The sequence below is a fragment of the Mesoplodon mirus genome (genome assembly GCF_964341445.2).
Source record: "Mesoplodon mirus genome assembly, chromosome: 2".
NCBI classification, from domain to species: Eukaryota; Metazoa; Chordata; class Mammalia; order Artiodactyla; family Ziphiidae; genus Mesoplodon; species Mesoplodon mirus.
In genome coordinates, this window is record NC_138977.1 from 113081461 (window position 1) to 113097715 (window position 16255).

A 16255-nucleotide genomic window follows, 5' to 3' on the forward strand; every position below is an offset into this window, starting at 1 on the left:
GCAACAGAGAGTAGTCCCCGCTCGCCGCAACTAGAGAAAGCCCACTGTAGCAACGAAGACCCAACACAGCCAAAAATAAAAATAAATACATTTAAAAATAAATAAATAAATATCTGTAAGCCCACTTTGCCCACAGGAGTCCATGCACTCCCCCTGCAGTCCTTTTCTGAGGGAAAAAGAGGGACAGTGTGCAGCTGGATTCTGTTCTACTGCAAACCTTTATGACCTAAGGTACGTTCAGTATGGTTTCAACATTCTGCAAATTCATTGTTATTTATTACTATTTTGAAGACTGTGCTTTTGTAATGTTATTAGAGCTAACATAATTGTAGAAATAATTCTGATTGGAAATCTTTTTAGTGAAAACAGTCATTTGGGCTAAATATTTCTTACATCTCCATTTACATACTGAAAGGACACCTGGGAAGAAAGTTCTTCTGGCTTGATTTTGACTTCTTGTGATTACTTTAAGTTAGAGTAGCTATGATATTTTTCAAGGTCCATATTTATCAGAGTATTTATTTTTGTATCTGGACATAGTCCATACATGTGATTTCCTTTTAAACTTCAGCCTACATGTGGCCTGCCCAATTCACACAGGTACAGAAGACTGTTTGCAAAGAAAGTAGAAGTAAGCAGGAGACATGTAGAAAACAGTGTAACAAGCCCTGCCACGATGCATTAGGGTCAGAAACATACTGATTCTGCCACGTGGACACATTATCTGAGTCCTCTGATCCTGCTTCCTCATCTATAAAATGAGGATTATCATACTTGAGGATTGGATAGAATGTGTAGAAAACACTCAGTATAGTCTGATGGGTCCATGGCAGTTTCTCAAAAATGGTAAGACTAATTGAATAATTTTCTATGACTGTTTGATTTTATAGATTGGCGCTTTTCAAGGCTAACAAGAGCTGATATTTGTTGAGTATAAAACACTTGTTGGGTTGAGGTCTCAACCCAGGGTGACTCTGTCTTCATTTGGCAATGTCTGCAGACATTTCTTGTCACAATTTGGGGAGAATGTGCTACTGGCATATAGTGTGTAGACGCCAGGGATGCTGATAAACACACCAGACAAGCCCCTACAATAGAGAATTATCCAGCCCCAAGAGGTCAATAGTGCTGAAGTTGAGAAACTCTACTTTAAAGAAGGAGAGTAGAGATTCAGAAAATGTTGCAACATTCCATTTGCCAGGAGAATCTGGAAAATGTCCTGGCACTCACATACCTGGCATACTCTAAGTCTCTTCCAGAATCAGCTCACATTTAATTTCTCTGGAAATCACACTCTCCCCACTCCCCCTGAGGATGAATCTCACATTCATTTATTTGGCTCTTAAATCATTATTTCAGACAGTCAAGGTGTCTGAGTGCTTACTGCAGGCCTTATGTGGAAGAGAGTTCTTGCTGTCTAGGAACCACCTGGAGACACCATCAACTAAACAAAATCACTGCAATAGAAGGAGAAAGGCGAAGGAGAAAGGCAAGGCTATTTTGTGAGTTTGAGGAATATAACTCCAGGCTGCCATGCAGTAAAAGGAGAACACAGCATTCTGAAGGGAGGACACAGACTATTCAAAGTCCACCGCCCAGTGGTCCTGCACGCCCTGCACATCCTCCCATCTGAGCCCACAGCATTTCAACTTGTCTCCCTCACTACACCGAAGATTCCATCTTCAGCTACTCAACTCTTTCCTCCGACATCTAGCACAATTTCCTTCCCAGAGTAGACCCAGAACTATTGTCTCCAGCCCAGCATTACTGAGATTAACACTGTTATACTTTGGACAGGAGAACTGAAAGGGCTCAAGGAGATAAGCTTGGAGAAGGTAAAGGCGGCAGGAGGAAGAAACACATTGTATTTGCAACAGGCTGGGGGCTCCAGCTGTAGGGAAGGCTGACAAACTTCTCTGGGGTTCTCAAAGCGACCTCAGATATGGTGGCATTTGGCTGGGAATGACCCAAGAAAAGAAAGAGTTCGGTGGAATACATCTTTCAGGACTGGAAGAACGTGAGAGAGGAGTCTTCCCTTGATCACCAGGCCATTGCCCAGGGGCGGCTTCAGCCTCTTCCACCTAAGAGAAAGAGAGATGGGTTCTCAAATAACCACACCCTCTCTTTGAAGGTTCATCTGGTAGTTGGCACAATACTAACACAAGAGTTTTCTGGAAAAACAAGCATCACATAATACACAAATTTTGTAATCACTGTTTGCTGCCCTTGAATGTACTCTGGACCTCATACCCTTAACACTGTCACACACCCTGATGGCACTAGGAGTCCTGCAAGGTGGTACCCTGGGTTTGAGTCCTAGCTCACTGTTCACTCAGCTGTGGCATCTCCGGTTAGTTATGAAAGCTCGGAAACTCTCAGTCTCTGCACACACCAGAAAATTAAGAATAGTAATAGCAGTAATACCGTATGGTTGTTAAGCAGATTCAGTGAGGTAACAGGTGAAGCATCTGATACAACTGCCATCACTCAATAGATGTTTTATAAGTGGGAAACCCCTCCTCTCCCACTTCATCCTCACACCCGGAACTGGGGTCCCTGGTGTCCCCAGTGAATTTGAGGTTCTTGATGTCTCATCGCAGAAAGAATTCAGTGAGAAACAAAATGATAGGTAAGAAGTGGATTTTTTTTTAAAGAGAAACACAATACACAGAGTGTGGGCCATCTCAGAAGGCAAGAGGCCTTGGGAGCAACATGGTGTGGTTAGTTTTTATAGGCTGGGTAATTTCATAGGCTAACGAGTGGGAGGATTATTCCAGTTATTTCGGGGAAGGGGTGGAGATTTCCAGGAATTGGGCCACTGCACACTTTTTGGCCTTTGGTGGTTAGCCTCAGAACTGTCATGGCACTGGTGGGTGTGTCATTTAGCTAATGTATTACAATGAACATATAATGAGGCTCAAGGTCCACTGGAAGTCGAATATTCCGCCATCTTGGACCTAGTTGGTTCTACCCAGTTTTTGTCATGTCCTATGGCTATGTCATTCTTTTAAAGGTTGTGCCCTGCCCCCTTCCCTCCTGTTTCAGTAGGTGGGCCTCAGGGAATTACCAAAGTCTACACCCCTTTTTCCTTGTCTGACCTTAACCAATGCTGCACCTGTTTAGGCAGATTCTTGGAGGACCCTAACCAGTACAATGAAGAATTGCAGGCCCTGACTCTTTCCTTGGACTTACCTGGAAGATGTAAATATTGTCCTTTCCCACTGCTGCACCAGTGAGGAAAAGGCCCGAATTTGGGCACAGGCTACATGTTGCCCAACCACATAGAAACCCTGTGACACCAGTACCTCTAATGGATCCCAATTGGGACTATCAACCAGGCCAGCCTGGTATCACTAGTAGGGATCATGTGATCCTTTGCCTCATTGAAGGGATGAAACGGTGCATAATTAAACCTATTAACTATGATAACGTTAAAGAGATCACCCAAGGCCAAGATGAAAATCCAGCCCTATTTCAGGCCCAATTGGTAGATGCCCTCAGAAAGTATACGAATGTAGACCCAAATACTTTCGAGGGACACACTGTATTTGCAACCCACTTCATTAGCCAATCAGCCCCTGACATCCGTTGGAAGCTTCAAAAGCTTGTCATGGGGTCCCAAACCCCTCTCAGCCTTCTTATTGACATAGCCTTCAGTATTTTTAACAATAGAGACCAGGGTGAGGAGGAAAAGAAGGAACAGCGTGACTTAAGGAAGGAATGACAGGAAGCCAGGCTTTTGGCAACCATCATGACAAGACCTAACCTACCACCTGATCACCCCAAAAGTACTCCCAGAAGACGTCCGCCAAGGAAGGGAGCCTTACTCAGCGGTGGGAGTCCTGAACACTGGAGAAAGGAATGCACAGGAAACAGGTCCCAGCCTACACCCAAAATGCCATGCCCACTCTGCAAGAAGATGGGCCACTGGAAAAGCGAATGCCCCCAGCACTGAAGGGAGTGAGGAAGTTCCCCCACGCCAGTCATGACAGTGGTTGACTGATGGGACCTGGGACCTCCCAAGGCTCCTGAGGAGACTGTCATCATCACACGGGAGGAACCATGGGTGACCACTGATGTGGCAGATAAGCTTGTCCAATTTCTAGTGGACACGAGAGCCACTTACTCTGTCCTGACGTCTCATGCTAGGTCCCTTGCCCCTAAACCTGCTCTATCATTGGGGTCAGGGGAAAGCCAAAAATAAATATTTTGCCACCCCTCTACCTTGCACCTGGGGAAAGACTGTTATAACTCACAAGTTTCTTGTCATGCCTGAATGCCCCAGCCCATTATTGGGGAGGAATTTTCTCTCAGCCTTGGGGGCAACTCTTAACTCTCTCTGAAGACCAAAGCCAAGGAGTGTTTTTGGCTGGACCATGTATTATACAGACAGTCCAACCCAAAATATTTCCCCAGAAATTGAAAAACTTATAGATCTACCGGCCTGGGATCAGGGAATCCCAAGGAAGACAAAGTTCCTCACTCCTATAAAAATCACCTTAAAGGAAACTAATAACTTCCCTTCCAGGCACCAACACCCCATAAAACCAGAGGTTTGACAAGGCCTCCAACCCCTAATCTCAAATTAAATATGAGCTCTCATTAAGTATGAGCTTTTGGTGCCATGCCAATCTCTCTGTAATATTCCAATCCTACCTGGTCTTCTCAGGAACCCTCATCTCTGCCATCCTTATAAAGTGCCAATTTTGCAAAAGGGAGCAAAGTAATTTAGAACTAGACTTGTCAAGTATAAGTAGAAATCCTAAGTGTCTTTTCTGTAAACATTAGTAAAAAGGGTTTAGCCATCTAGACAGGTGATCTTGATTTGTTCCATCTGCCAGAAGCCCAATTTGAATCCTTTGTAATTGATGGGTTTTATGTTGTACCTGACTCAGGGCTGAAATTTTGAAATGAGAACTATGAGGTCTCTCTGTTTGTTTGTGTGTTCATATGTATCTATATGTGTGTTTTGTTTTGTTTTGTTTTGCAGTACGTGGGCCTCTCACTGTTGTGGTCTCTCCCATTGCGGAGCACAGGCTCCGGACGCACAGGCTCAGCGGCCATGGCTCACGGACCCAGACGCTCTGAGGCATGTGGGATCTTCCTGGACCGGGGCACGAACCCATGTCCTCTGCATCGGCAGGCGGACTCTCAACCACTGAGCCACCAGGGAAGCCCTCTATATGTGTTTTAAATGTATGGTATTACCAAAATTAATTAGTAAAAGAGCTCTACTTAATTGACTTAATTAAGTGCTTATATAAATACTCAGAAATATAAAACTGGCCAAAATGAATTTCAGGTTCATGTCATCTGGGAAATATTCAATACTAAACTGATATCTGGTTTTAAAGGTGGCTTAAGCTTGTGGTCTGATTAATACAGACACGTCTTTACACTCATCAATGTTAAGTATAGTACTTCTATTGTACCTAGGTTTACTAGAGGTCAAATAAAACCTTATTACTGTATATCTGGCAAATCTGTTAGCAAGAAAAGTAACTCAAAATGGAAAAAAAAAACTTTTAAGAAAAGTAGGATGTGTGTTTTCAGTAAAGAAAGTATGAGGAATGGAATTACATTTTATTAAGCAAAAAGGAAGTAGGTCTGACTTAGAGCTGGCTGTTTCTGGATGGAAAAATAAAGTGATGGATACAGAAAGTGATGAAAGGTTTGTGGAAAGTGGACCCTGAGAAAAGAGTTGTGCATGATCAGGATTTTCTAAGACTGAATTACATCTAGGCAGGTAAATGGATTTTGTTGGGAATGGGCTAGGACAAGACTGCATTTGGTTTCTCCCTCCAAAGTATTCTTGAAATACTGCCTTTGACAACAGATTGTGTGAGTTTCTTTGCCTTTGGGTGATTTGTATTTGCTTTTGAGATCTCTTGTAACTTTCGTTGAGAAATAAGTGTCATCTCACAGTGCCCTATAATCTTATTTGACCAAGTGTTTTAAAACTTCTTGACAAACTTCCCAAATATCAAATTTTAATTAAAGTTCTTTTGATTTCCAGCTAACTTTGGGATGCTTTAGGGGGGGCCCTGAGGTATCCCAAAGAAAAATATTTAACTAGGATTATTTGGTATGTTAAGTTAAATGTAATCATTTGTAATTCTGGTTACTGTAACCAAGGTTGTTTATCAATAACACTGTAATCAGATGTTTAACCATGCCTTTTAAGTTTTTTGTCATTTTTAGATATTTCGTACTATGATGCTGTTACAAAAAGTACTTCATCATCAAGAAGATCCACAGAAAGGCTATGGAAACAGTTATAACAATTCCACATCAAGAAGGTGGCTATGTGAGGATTCCAGCCCATACCGACTTAAAACAAGGAGTTGTCCTGCCCCTGGGGCCCCTAGATCAGGCATACAGAGATTTTTACTCCCTGACAGGCAGGGTCGATGCCCCTACTCAGCACTGAAGCAGTTAAAGAAGATGGACTGTCGCCCCTCTGCTTCCCGTAAGAATATGGGAGTAAAATCTCTGGGGGAGGGAATGAAACAGGAGGGAAGGGGGCAGGGCACAACCTTTAAAAGAATGACATAGCCATAGGACATGACAAAAACTGGTTAGAACCAACTAGGTCCAAGATGGCAGAATATTCGACTTCCAGTGGACCTTGAGCCTCATCACACGTTCCTTGTAATACGTTAGCTAAATGACACACCGACCAGCCTCATGACAGTTCTGAGGCTAACCACAAAAGGCCAAAAAGTGGGTGGTAGCCCAATTCCTGGAAGTCTCCACCCCTTCCCCAAAATAATTGGAATAATCCTCCCACTCATTAGCCTATGAAATTACCCAGCCCATAAAAACTAACCACGCCATGTTTCTCCCCAGGCCTCTTGCCTTCTGAGATGGCCCACACTCTGTCTGTGGAGTGTGTTTCTCTCTAAGTAAATCCGCTTCTTACCTATAACTTTGTCTCTCGCTGAATTCTGTCTGCAATGAGACATCAAGAACCTCAAATTCACTGGGAACACTACTACTTCCTGAAGGGGGCAAAGAGGCTCTGGCTGCATTTCTGGTATGGAAGCATAAAGAGGCTTATAGGGCAGTGGGGCAGGGGAGAGACTGAAGATGGTGGAAGAGTATTGGGGCTTGGGTCGTCTGTCTGGGGCTCCTGTTCTTCCAGGTGCCACTAGAGAGGGCTTTTGTGTAGCCCAAATGGGTCCCAGCTGGCGAGGTTCCCGAATGTAGGACCTGCATAGCTCCAGGTTTTCTCTTAGGGCCCTAAAAGCCTGTACATAAGGAACTTCTGTCCATTTCCCCTGCCTTTTGCAAAAGATGTCTAGCTGTAGGATGGTACTATAGTTAAGGTTCACATTTTCTGACCAGGCCTCATCGTCCTCAAGTCTATATTGGGGCCAGACTTCATCACAAAAGAAAATGAGCTTTTTTTGTTTTAAAGAATCTAGAGAAAATTTGTCCCAGTGACTCAAAATGCACCCAAGGGGTGAGTCCTTGGGGATGGAGGAGGTGTTCCCCATCGTTCCTTCAGGGAGAGAATGCTCCTGTACCAGAGAGGAGACTAGCATTAAGAGGTCCCATAGAGGCTAAGACAGGACTGGTTCCAGGTATCCCCATTCCCCTAGTCATGTCAACTTTATCCACAATGTGGGTTAGCTACTTCCCCATGTGGCAGTCTTTTTGGCCCCAGCATTCTGGGGCACATGTCCTATCCTGGCATCTTCAGTACCCAGGATAAGTGACCTCCCTGAAGGTTTCTCTATAGATTCTATAGATTAATCCCTGTATTCTGGGATATGTTCCCCTGGAATGCACATCCTCATGGTTTTAGGACCTATTTAAGTCCCAGCCTTTTTCTCTACAAAGGTGGTAAGTTTCAGAAAACAGGCACTGGCCATCAAGGGAGATGGTTTGTGAAAAAGGAAAAAAACCCTCTCTTTTCCATTTCTTTTTGTGGGCGGCACCCCTGGGGCCTTGGTGCCATCCTCACCCTCCCCTCTTCCCACATGTGCTCTGGCCAGTGGGCAGTAGGGCTGGGTTCCGGGGGGGATATGGCAGCTGAAGTGGAGGCACTGTGACTGTAGTTATGGGGATGGAAGGCCCCATGACCCTGGAAGGACACTCCCAATCTCGCGACCCTGGGGAAGCAAGCACAGCAAATTTGGGTCGTTTCCCAAGCATGTATCCCCGGGCGCGGTCATGTGTGTGACCCACCAAGCTTGAGTTGCCTGCCCCGCCCTAACAGGGTGGGGTCAGGGCAGACCCTGGAGGGGCCAGCCAAACACCAGGAGGTGGGGGGGTGGGGTAGGGGGTGGGGGGTGGGGGTGGGGAGGTGAAAGATGGTCCCACTACCCCGAGTCCCAACCATGTGGTTCAGGACCATCCTCCTCCTGATACCTGGGGGTTATGCGCACAGCCTGCCTACTGTGTGAGGGAGCTCCCGAAGGGATCACAGCTGCTGTAACCATGGCACAAACTCTAAGTAAGGTTGTATTTCGTATTTTTACACAACTGGACCTGTTAACAGTTAATCAAATGGTGGATAAGGCAAACCCAGAGGGCAAAGATCCTATGGCTCAGGTCCCTGGTTGCCTGTGACAATGGCTGGAAACTTTCCCTGACATGCCCTGCCCATATGTAACATTAGGAAGTGAAAGGCCTACCAGCAAGGTTGGAGAGTACCTGGCAGATTTCCTTTTCCTCATTTGAGGCAGAGTAAGGCACGAGATAGGAGTGGAAAGAGTGAGGTAGGGATGCAGAGTTGAGACAAGGATAATTAGGTGTAGCTGGACCAATAATAAGCCTATGACAGTAGCCACGGGGAAGGGGCAGTGTTATGCTTTTAACTGTGAGCCTGAAATCATTGCGTGGCAATTGTCTTGAGGTGGGCGGACAGACCTAGCGTCTCTGTAGTCTGTTCCACGATCCACTTATCGTCTCACAGAGACTTCTTTTCCATGCCAAGCACCCTGGTGGCTTTTAACTGCTCATCCTGCGTCCACATTTTTGTGGCAATAGGTCTGAAAATGAGATAGACTATAAGAAAGAGAGGGAGAGAGAGATGGAGATGGCTGGATGTAAGGCAGCACCTCTCAAGCAAAAGGGAGGCAAGAGGCTGAGGCTTACCGAATTCTCCTGGCTATCTTGCCAATATGGTCCCGGTGAATTTGAGGTTCTTGATGTCTCATTGCAGAAAGAATTCAGTGAGAGACAAAGTGATAGGTAAGAAGTGGATTTATTTAGAGAGAAACACACTCCACAGACAGAGTGTGGGCCACCTTGGAAGGTGAGAGGCCTTGGGAGAAACATGGTGTGGTTAGTTTTTATGGGCTGGGTAATTTCATAGGCTAATGAGTGGGAGGATTATTCCAATTATTTCAGGGAAGGGGTGGAGATTTCCAGGAATTGGGCCACTGCCCACTTTTTGGCCTTTTGTGGTTAGCCTCAGAACTGTCATGATGCTGGTGGGTGTGTCATTTAGCTAATGTATTACAAGGAGCGCGTGATGAGGCTCAAGGTCCACTGGAAGTCGAATATTCTGCCATCTTGGACCTAGTTGGTTCTAGCTAGTTTTTGTCATGTCCTAGGGCTATTTCATTCTTTTAAAGCTTGTGTCCTGACCCCTTCTTTCCTGTTTCACTGGGATATGCCAAGGTGGCCATGGTGAGGTGACTACTTACACTTGCAGCCACCTGTGCCATTCCTTGTTTTTAAATGTTTGAAATATTACTTTGTGTATATATGAATTTTCATTTTACTATTAGGTTATAAACCTCCAGGGACAGTAACAAAGGTTTACTTTTTCTTTTCGTTTCTTTTCTTCCTCCCTTTCTTTAAGTTTCCATGTCTTTATTTTGTGATAAAATAAAGTGGTTTCCTCATAGGTAACATGTTTAATGTATAGATATTTGATACATATGATTAATAAATGTTCATCTTTTTTTATAAAAGCAAATTAGGCAAGAAAAAGACATAGTAATCATCGTTTCTCTCAACAACTTGAAAGTAAAAAGTCCTGAAGATCAAAATGAATTCTACTGAAGAAGAAGAAGCATTGAAGGATGGGGAGAAGGAGACAGGATACAAAATGAAAAAACCCCACCAGTCACGGGGAAAAAAAAACCTAGCAAGATGGCTTTAGATACTCAGCGAAGAATTTTATGCATGGCGAAGAGATTTAAAAGCATTGTGGGAAACTGACACAACATTGTAAATCAACTATACTTCAAATTAAAAACAAGCATTGTGGGAAGGATAGGAAACTAGGTAAATGAAAACAAGACACCACAATTATATTTTGATTTCTTTTGTCCTTCCAGGCACATGCTTTCTAAGTTCTTTTTATATGACTTTGAGGACAAAAATCATGATGACCTCAGGACACTGCAGGTTTTACTCTCGGTGTTTCCTTTCTGCTATTGTGATAGCGTCTGTTCTTCAAGGAGCCAGGTGCTTTTCTAAGTGATGTGCATGTGTTAACTCATTTAATCCTCATCATAATCATGTGAGGAGGAGGCTATTAGGCTTTCTACTTGAAGCTAAAGAAACTGGTACAGCAAGTGGTTAAAAGACCTGCCTGGAGTCCACATACAACTAATTGTAAGACACAGGTGTGCTGGCTCTGAGTCTATTCCTAACCTCTACCCTAGTAGAGGATTTGTCATGAACAAGCAAAGTTTCCAAACAATACGTAAGTGTATAAAGCAGAAATTCAGTCCTCTTGCCCTTGCCTCTCTCATTCCCATGCCCTAGAGGTAACCACTGGCAACAGTTCACTTAGTAAATATTTGTTAGATGAATGGATATGTCCTTCCCAAACGTGTTCTTGTAATTACAAAATACATATGTGTGTTTTTAAGCACTCACTATGTGCCAGGCACTGTTCTCTTTGTTTACACACATTAAGTCTTTTAATCTGCATAATAACCCTGTGAGTTAAGTCTTTTACTTAATGTCCAGATGAGAAAATGGAGGCACAGAGAGGTTAAGTGACTGAGCCAGATCACACAGCTCCTCAGTTGCAGAGTTAAGATGTGAAGCAAGGCAATCTGACCCAAAATTTTGCTCCCAAACAAACAATGGTATATTATGTTCCCTAGTTTTCTTTTTTTCACTTCACAATGTATCATGGGCATCTTTCTCATTCAGTGCAGATAAACCTATGTCACACATACTTCAAAATGAACTCAAAAACATAGAGAGGGACTGTTGAGGATTCATCTATTGGCAGATTGTGTTCTTGACTCAAATAGAATTTTCAGGGCAGGTAAGTGCATGTTGCTGTGTTTGCTGAGGATTCTTTCTTTGAAGTGAAATAATGAAGAGCATGAATACAGCCAATACAAATCCCTAAGACACTCCAAAAATGAGTCTGGCGGGTATCCAAACTCATTTCCCCCCACAAGTTCTACTGTAATTTCAGAAGGAGTTAAAGGCCGGCCTCAGTTTATCAGTGTTTAAAAGAGCTATCCATTGACTACCTAGCTCACATCACAAAATTGTGTAGAAAATCAAACAAATGAATAGATGAAGTATAAGATGGATCAGGAGCTTAAACAACTCTTAAAACACTAAACTTCAAGGGCATTTGCAGTTTTTGATTAAAAAATAAAATGGAAATTAAATTCTTTAAATATGATATACAAGTATAAATAAGAGACTATTTTATTGAAAGTACTACCTATCTCTTAAAGTGAAACAATGAGAACAGAAACTGTGAGAATTGAAATAAAATAATAATAAAATGTATATTTTGGCACAGCCTGTATAATTAAATATTGGAAAACAATGATCTCTTGTTTTAAATTTCCTGAACCCAAATGGAAACTAAAACTCACATCACTATTAATTCTGGCTCCATGGGATGAAAAACAAAGAGGCCAAGGAAGAAAGTTGAGCTAGTCCAAAGAAACAGTGAGAATCCTCATTGTAAAATGCGAGAGGAATGTGAATTAAAAATTAAACCCTGAAAGTGTGAAATCAATAAAATGAAAAGATTTATCCAGGCAGAAAAGAAGAAATTATACTGGGGTTTATGAGTAAAAACAAACAAAAAATAACTTCAGGTTGACTGTTGTGGTTTGGTGCCTGGAATTACTTTTAGAAGGAATCTGCACTTCCTCTGAGCGATATACTGGCTGCCTGGGCCTCGCCTGGGCATCTTAGCATGAGAGTACTTTGCGCTGATGAGTTCAGAAGTATCATGTCTTACCACCTGCCCCTAAGCTCCCCGAGGTCAAGGAACTGGGCTCATACGTACATACAACCCAGCCGGTGGACGATTTGGAGCGACACACCTGACAGCAAACTGTCCATGTACACCTAAGTTATCTGGGTAGATGACTTCACTCTCTGTGGTGAGGCTTGTGTTTATCTTCCCTGGGATAATATCTGAAAAGCATATAATTCAGTGGCTGAGATATGAAGTCTCTATCTGCAGTAAGTATTATTATTAGCTGTATCTTACTGTTGATTACATGCATGAAACGCTTCATAGAATTAATATACCACAATGGGGCAGCCATAATTCACCAAAGGAATTCTTTTAGCAATTGCCAACCCCCAGATTCAAATGATTTTATTTTATTTTAATTTTTTTAACATCTTTATTGGAGTATAATTGCTTTACAATGGTGTGTTAGTTTCTGCTTTATAAGTGAATCAGCTATACATATACATATATCCCCATATCTCCTCCTTCTTCTGCCTCCCTCCCACCCTCCCTATCCCACCCCTCTAGGTGGTCACAAAGCACGGAGCTGATCTCCCTGTGCTATGCAGCTGCTTCCCACTAGCTATCTATTTTACAGTTGGTAGTGTATGTATGTCCATGCCACTCTCTCACTTCATCCCAGCTTACACTTTCCCCTCCCTGTGTCCTCAAGTCCATTCTCTACGTCTGCGTCTTTATTCCTGTCCTGGCCCTAGGTTCTTCAGAACCACTTTTTTTTTAGATTCCATATATATGTGTTAGCATACGGTATTTTTTTTTCTCTTTCTGACTTACTTCACTCTGTATGACAGACTCTAGGTCCATCCACCTCACTACAAATAACTCAATTTCATTTCTTTTTATGGCTGAGTAATATTCCATTGTATATATGTGCCACATCTTCTTTATCTATCAAATGATTTTAAAGTCTTCATGATCTAAGTGATTCAGCGTGGAACACAACATTCGCAGTGGAGATTGCACTGCATGTTGCAAAGTGCTGTGCATGTTGCTGAACTGATATATTTCAGGGTCTACAACATGGTTTATGACACAACCAATTCTATAATAACTGATATACCTATCATCCATTGAGTGCTTACTATGTCCCGTTCCATATATGGCATATATAGAATATGACTTCATAAATGCCATATAATGTGCAACTCCATATAAGGTGTGTGTGTGTGCATATATATATATATATATATATATATATATGCACACACACGTGTACATAATATGCCTCCATAAGTGCCACATATATATATGTAATGTGCCACTCTCTATATGGCATATATATATTAATTATATATATATTCAAAATATATATATACATATTCATTAGGGTAAATCCTTATCATAACTCTATAAGTTGGATATTCTTAGTATTTTATGTTTGAGGAAACTGAGGCTCACAGGAGTTAAGAACCTGCCCCAGGGACACTGGACTAGTTAAGTACCAGTGCTGGGATTACTGTGTGTATCTGACACTGAAACACACTCTCTCTTTAGCTTACCCTACAGTGGGCTTCTCTTGTAATTGGCATTAATCACGTGATTATTGTTGTGTTCATACATTGCTAGTTTAAGAATCAACACATTTGATTCTTCTTTCTCTGTGACAGATGAACCTGGAAATGGTTCGTAAGAGGGTGCAAGACTAAATAGGGTGAGGGTCTTCCAGAATTTAAAGTTATACTCTTTGATTGTCTTTTTCTTTTTTTTAATTTTTATTTTATATTGGAGTATAGTTGATTAACAATGTTGTATTAGTTTCAGGTGTACAGCAAAGTGATTCACTTATACGTGTTATCTGTTTTTTTCAAATTCTTTTCTAATGTAGGTTATTACAGAATATTGAGCAGAGTTCCCTGTGCTATACAGTAGGTCTTTGTTGGTTATCTATTTTAAATATAGCAGAGTGTACATGTCACTCCCTAAGTCCCAATGATTGTCTTTTTCATACTTAACCTCCCTCATTATGCTTGATGTCCTCTGGAGGGCCTGTCATTTAGAATTGGTTAAATTTTTGACACAGTCTCAGCGTATCTCAGCCCAGGACTGAAGGTTGAAACACTGCCCCATGAACACCTGCTAAAGTGAATGGACTGGTTCCTGGTCACCAGCTGCTGTGGAGATGATGAGGTACTTTGTTGTTCTCCATCACTGGTGTAGCCTGGTTGAACCAGCCTGCATAAGCCAAAAGTGGTGGAGATGTACAGATCTTCCTCGACTTATGATGGGATTAAGCCCTGATAAACCCATTGTAAAATTAAAATATCCTAAAACAAAAATGAATTTAATACACCTAACCTATGAAACATCATAGCTTAGCCTAGCCTTAAAACGTGCTCAGAACGCTTACATTAGCCTACAGTTGGGCAAAATCATCGAACACAAAGGCTATTTTATGATAAAGTATTGAATATCTCATGCAATTTACTGAATGTTGTACTGAAAGTGAACAACAGAATGGTTGTCTGGGTACAGAATGGTTTTAACTGTATCAGGTGTTGACCCTTGTGATCACGTGGCTGGCTGGGAGATGCAGCTGCCACTGCTCAGCATCACAGGAGAGTATTTTGACCATGTATCACTAGCCAAGGAAAAGATCAAAATTCAAAATTTGAAGTACAGTTTCTACCGTGTGTTGTTTTTCACACCATCATAAAGTTGAAAAATCCTAAGTCGAACCATCATAAGTCAGGGCCCGTCTGTACACTTTATTCCTTTAGCTCTAACCCTTGTGCTCTGTTGCCTGTGCTTTGTCATGCAGTCTCTGTCCCTTTTGTAAAAGAATGTTGCCTATAGCCTGAAATATACAGGAGAGCCCATTCTGGCTCTGACCTTTAAAAGTGTAACACTTTTCCATTCATATAGAGATAAAAAGTTGCAGAACAGAAAACAACAATGGCCTTGTTGGAGGTTTATAGAAACATCCTAGCTTGACCTACAAGGACAGCTGCAAGAACAAAAGATTCCTGCACCAAGAAGTTGAAACAACCAACCACACCCAGTCCACTTTTGGTATAAAAAAAGCCTGAATTTTAATTTAGAAAGATCATTCTTTGGGAAACTAGTCCACCATCCTCTTGGTCTGCTGGCTTTCCGAATAAAGTCTCTGTTCCTTGCCCCAATACCTCATGTCTCGGTTTACTGGCCTGTCGTTCAGGGAGTAGTATGAGCTTGGACTCAGTAATACACTGAGGCAACCTGAGGCCTCTGGGCAGGTGTCACACTCCAGAGGAAGCAGCACTAAGATCACTGCCTTGCTCCTCTGGCCCTAGCACATTAGGAAACCTGGATGTGGGAAGTTACTGATGAAAATTAATTGTTTGGGGAAGCTGATTAACACACAGCTTGGTTTCCCCGTGAAGGTATGGACATGCATCAGAATAGACAGCTTTATCCAGTTTATTTTTCATTGCCATTCTTAATGACATATGAGTGTTGGTGTCAGAATACATCTGTCTCCAGAGAAAAACACCACAATGACCATCAACACCACCACTTCAACAAGAAAACCTTTCAACTCTAAAAAGAGACTGCAAAAGAAAAGGCTTTTTATAAAATTCATATTTCAATATATTCCAACCAGGGACAGATACAGATTTTGTGGAGACTGGAGCTTCTCTAAAGCTATTGTCCTCCTTTAACGAAATGAACACAAGATTATGACTACAAAATGCCACCACTCCTCTCTCCCTCAGGGGTTCCTATGTAAGTGACAGAACTTGAAGGTTTTGATTTATTAGATTCACAGTAAATTTTCTCCTGATTCTAATAAAAATTGAGATGATCTGGTTACGACTGAGATACTGAAAGTTTTAAAAATCTCTGCACATAGCTAAGTAACTCAATATGTGTATCCATATATTTAGAGGTAATGAAAGTCTCTCCAAAAGCATCTCAACAAACTTATACAAATAGAATGGCTGGAAATCCTGATGCTGTAAGGAAGGAAATTCAACTTGCCCAGGTATAATGCATTTCAGGGAATTAGATGACTGAAGGTGTAATCAGCTTTTAAAATTGTTTGAGAACCCACAAGTTCCCACTGTA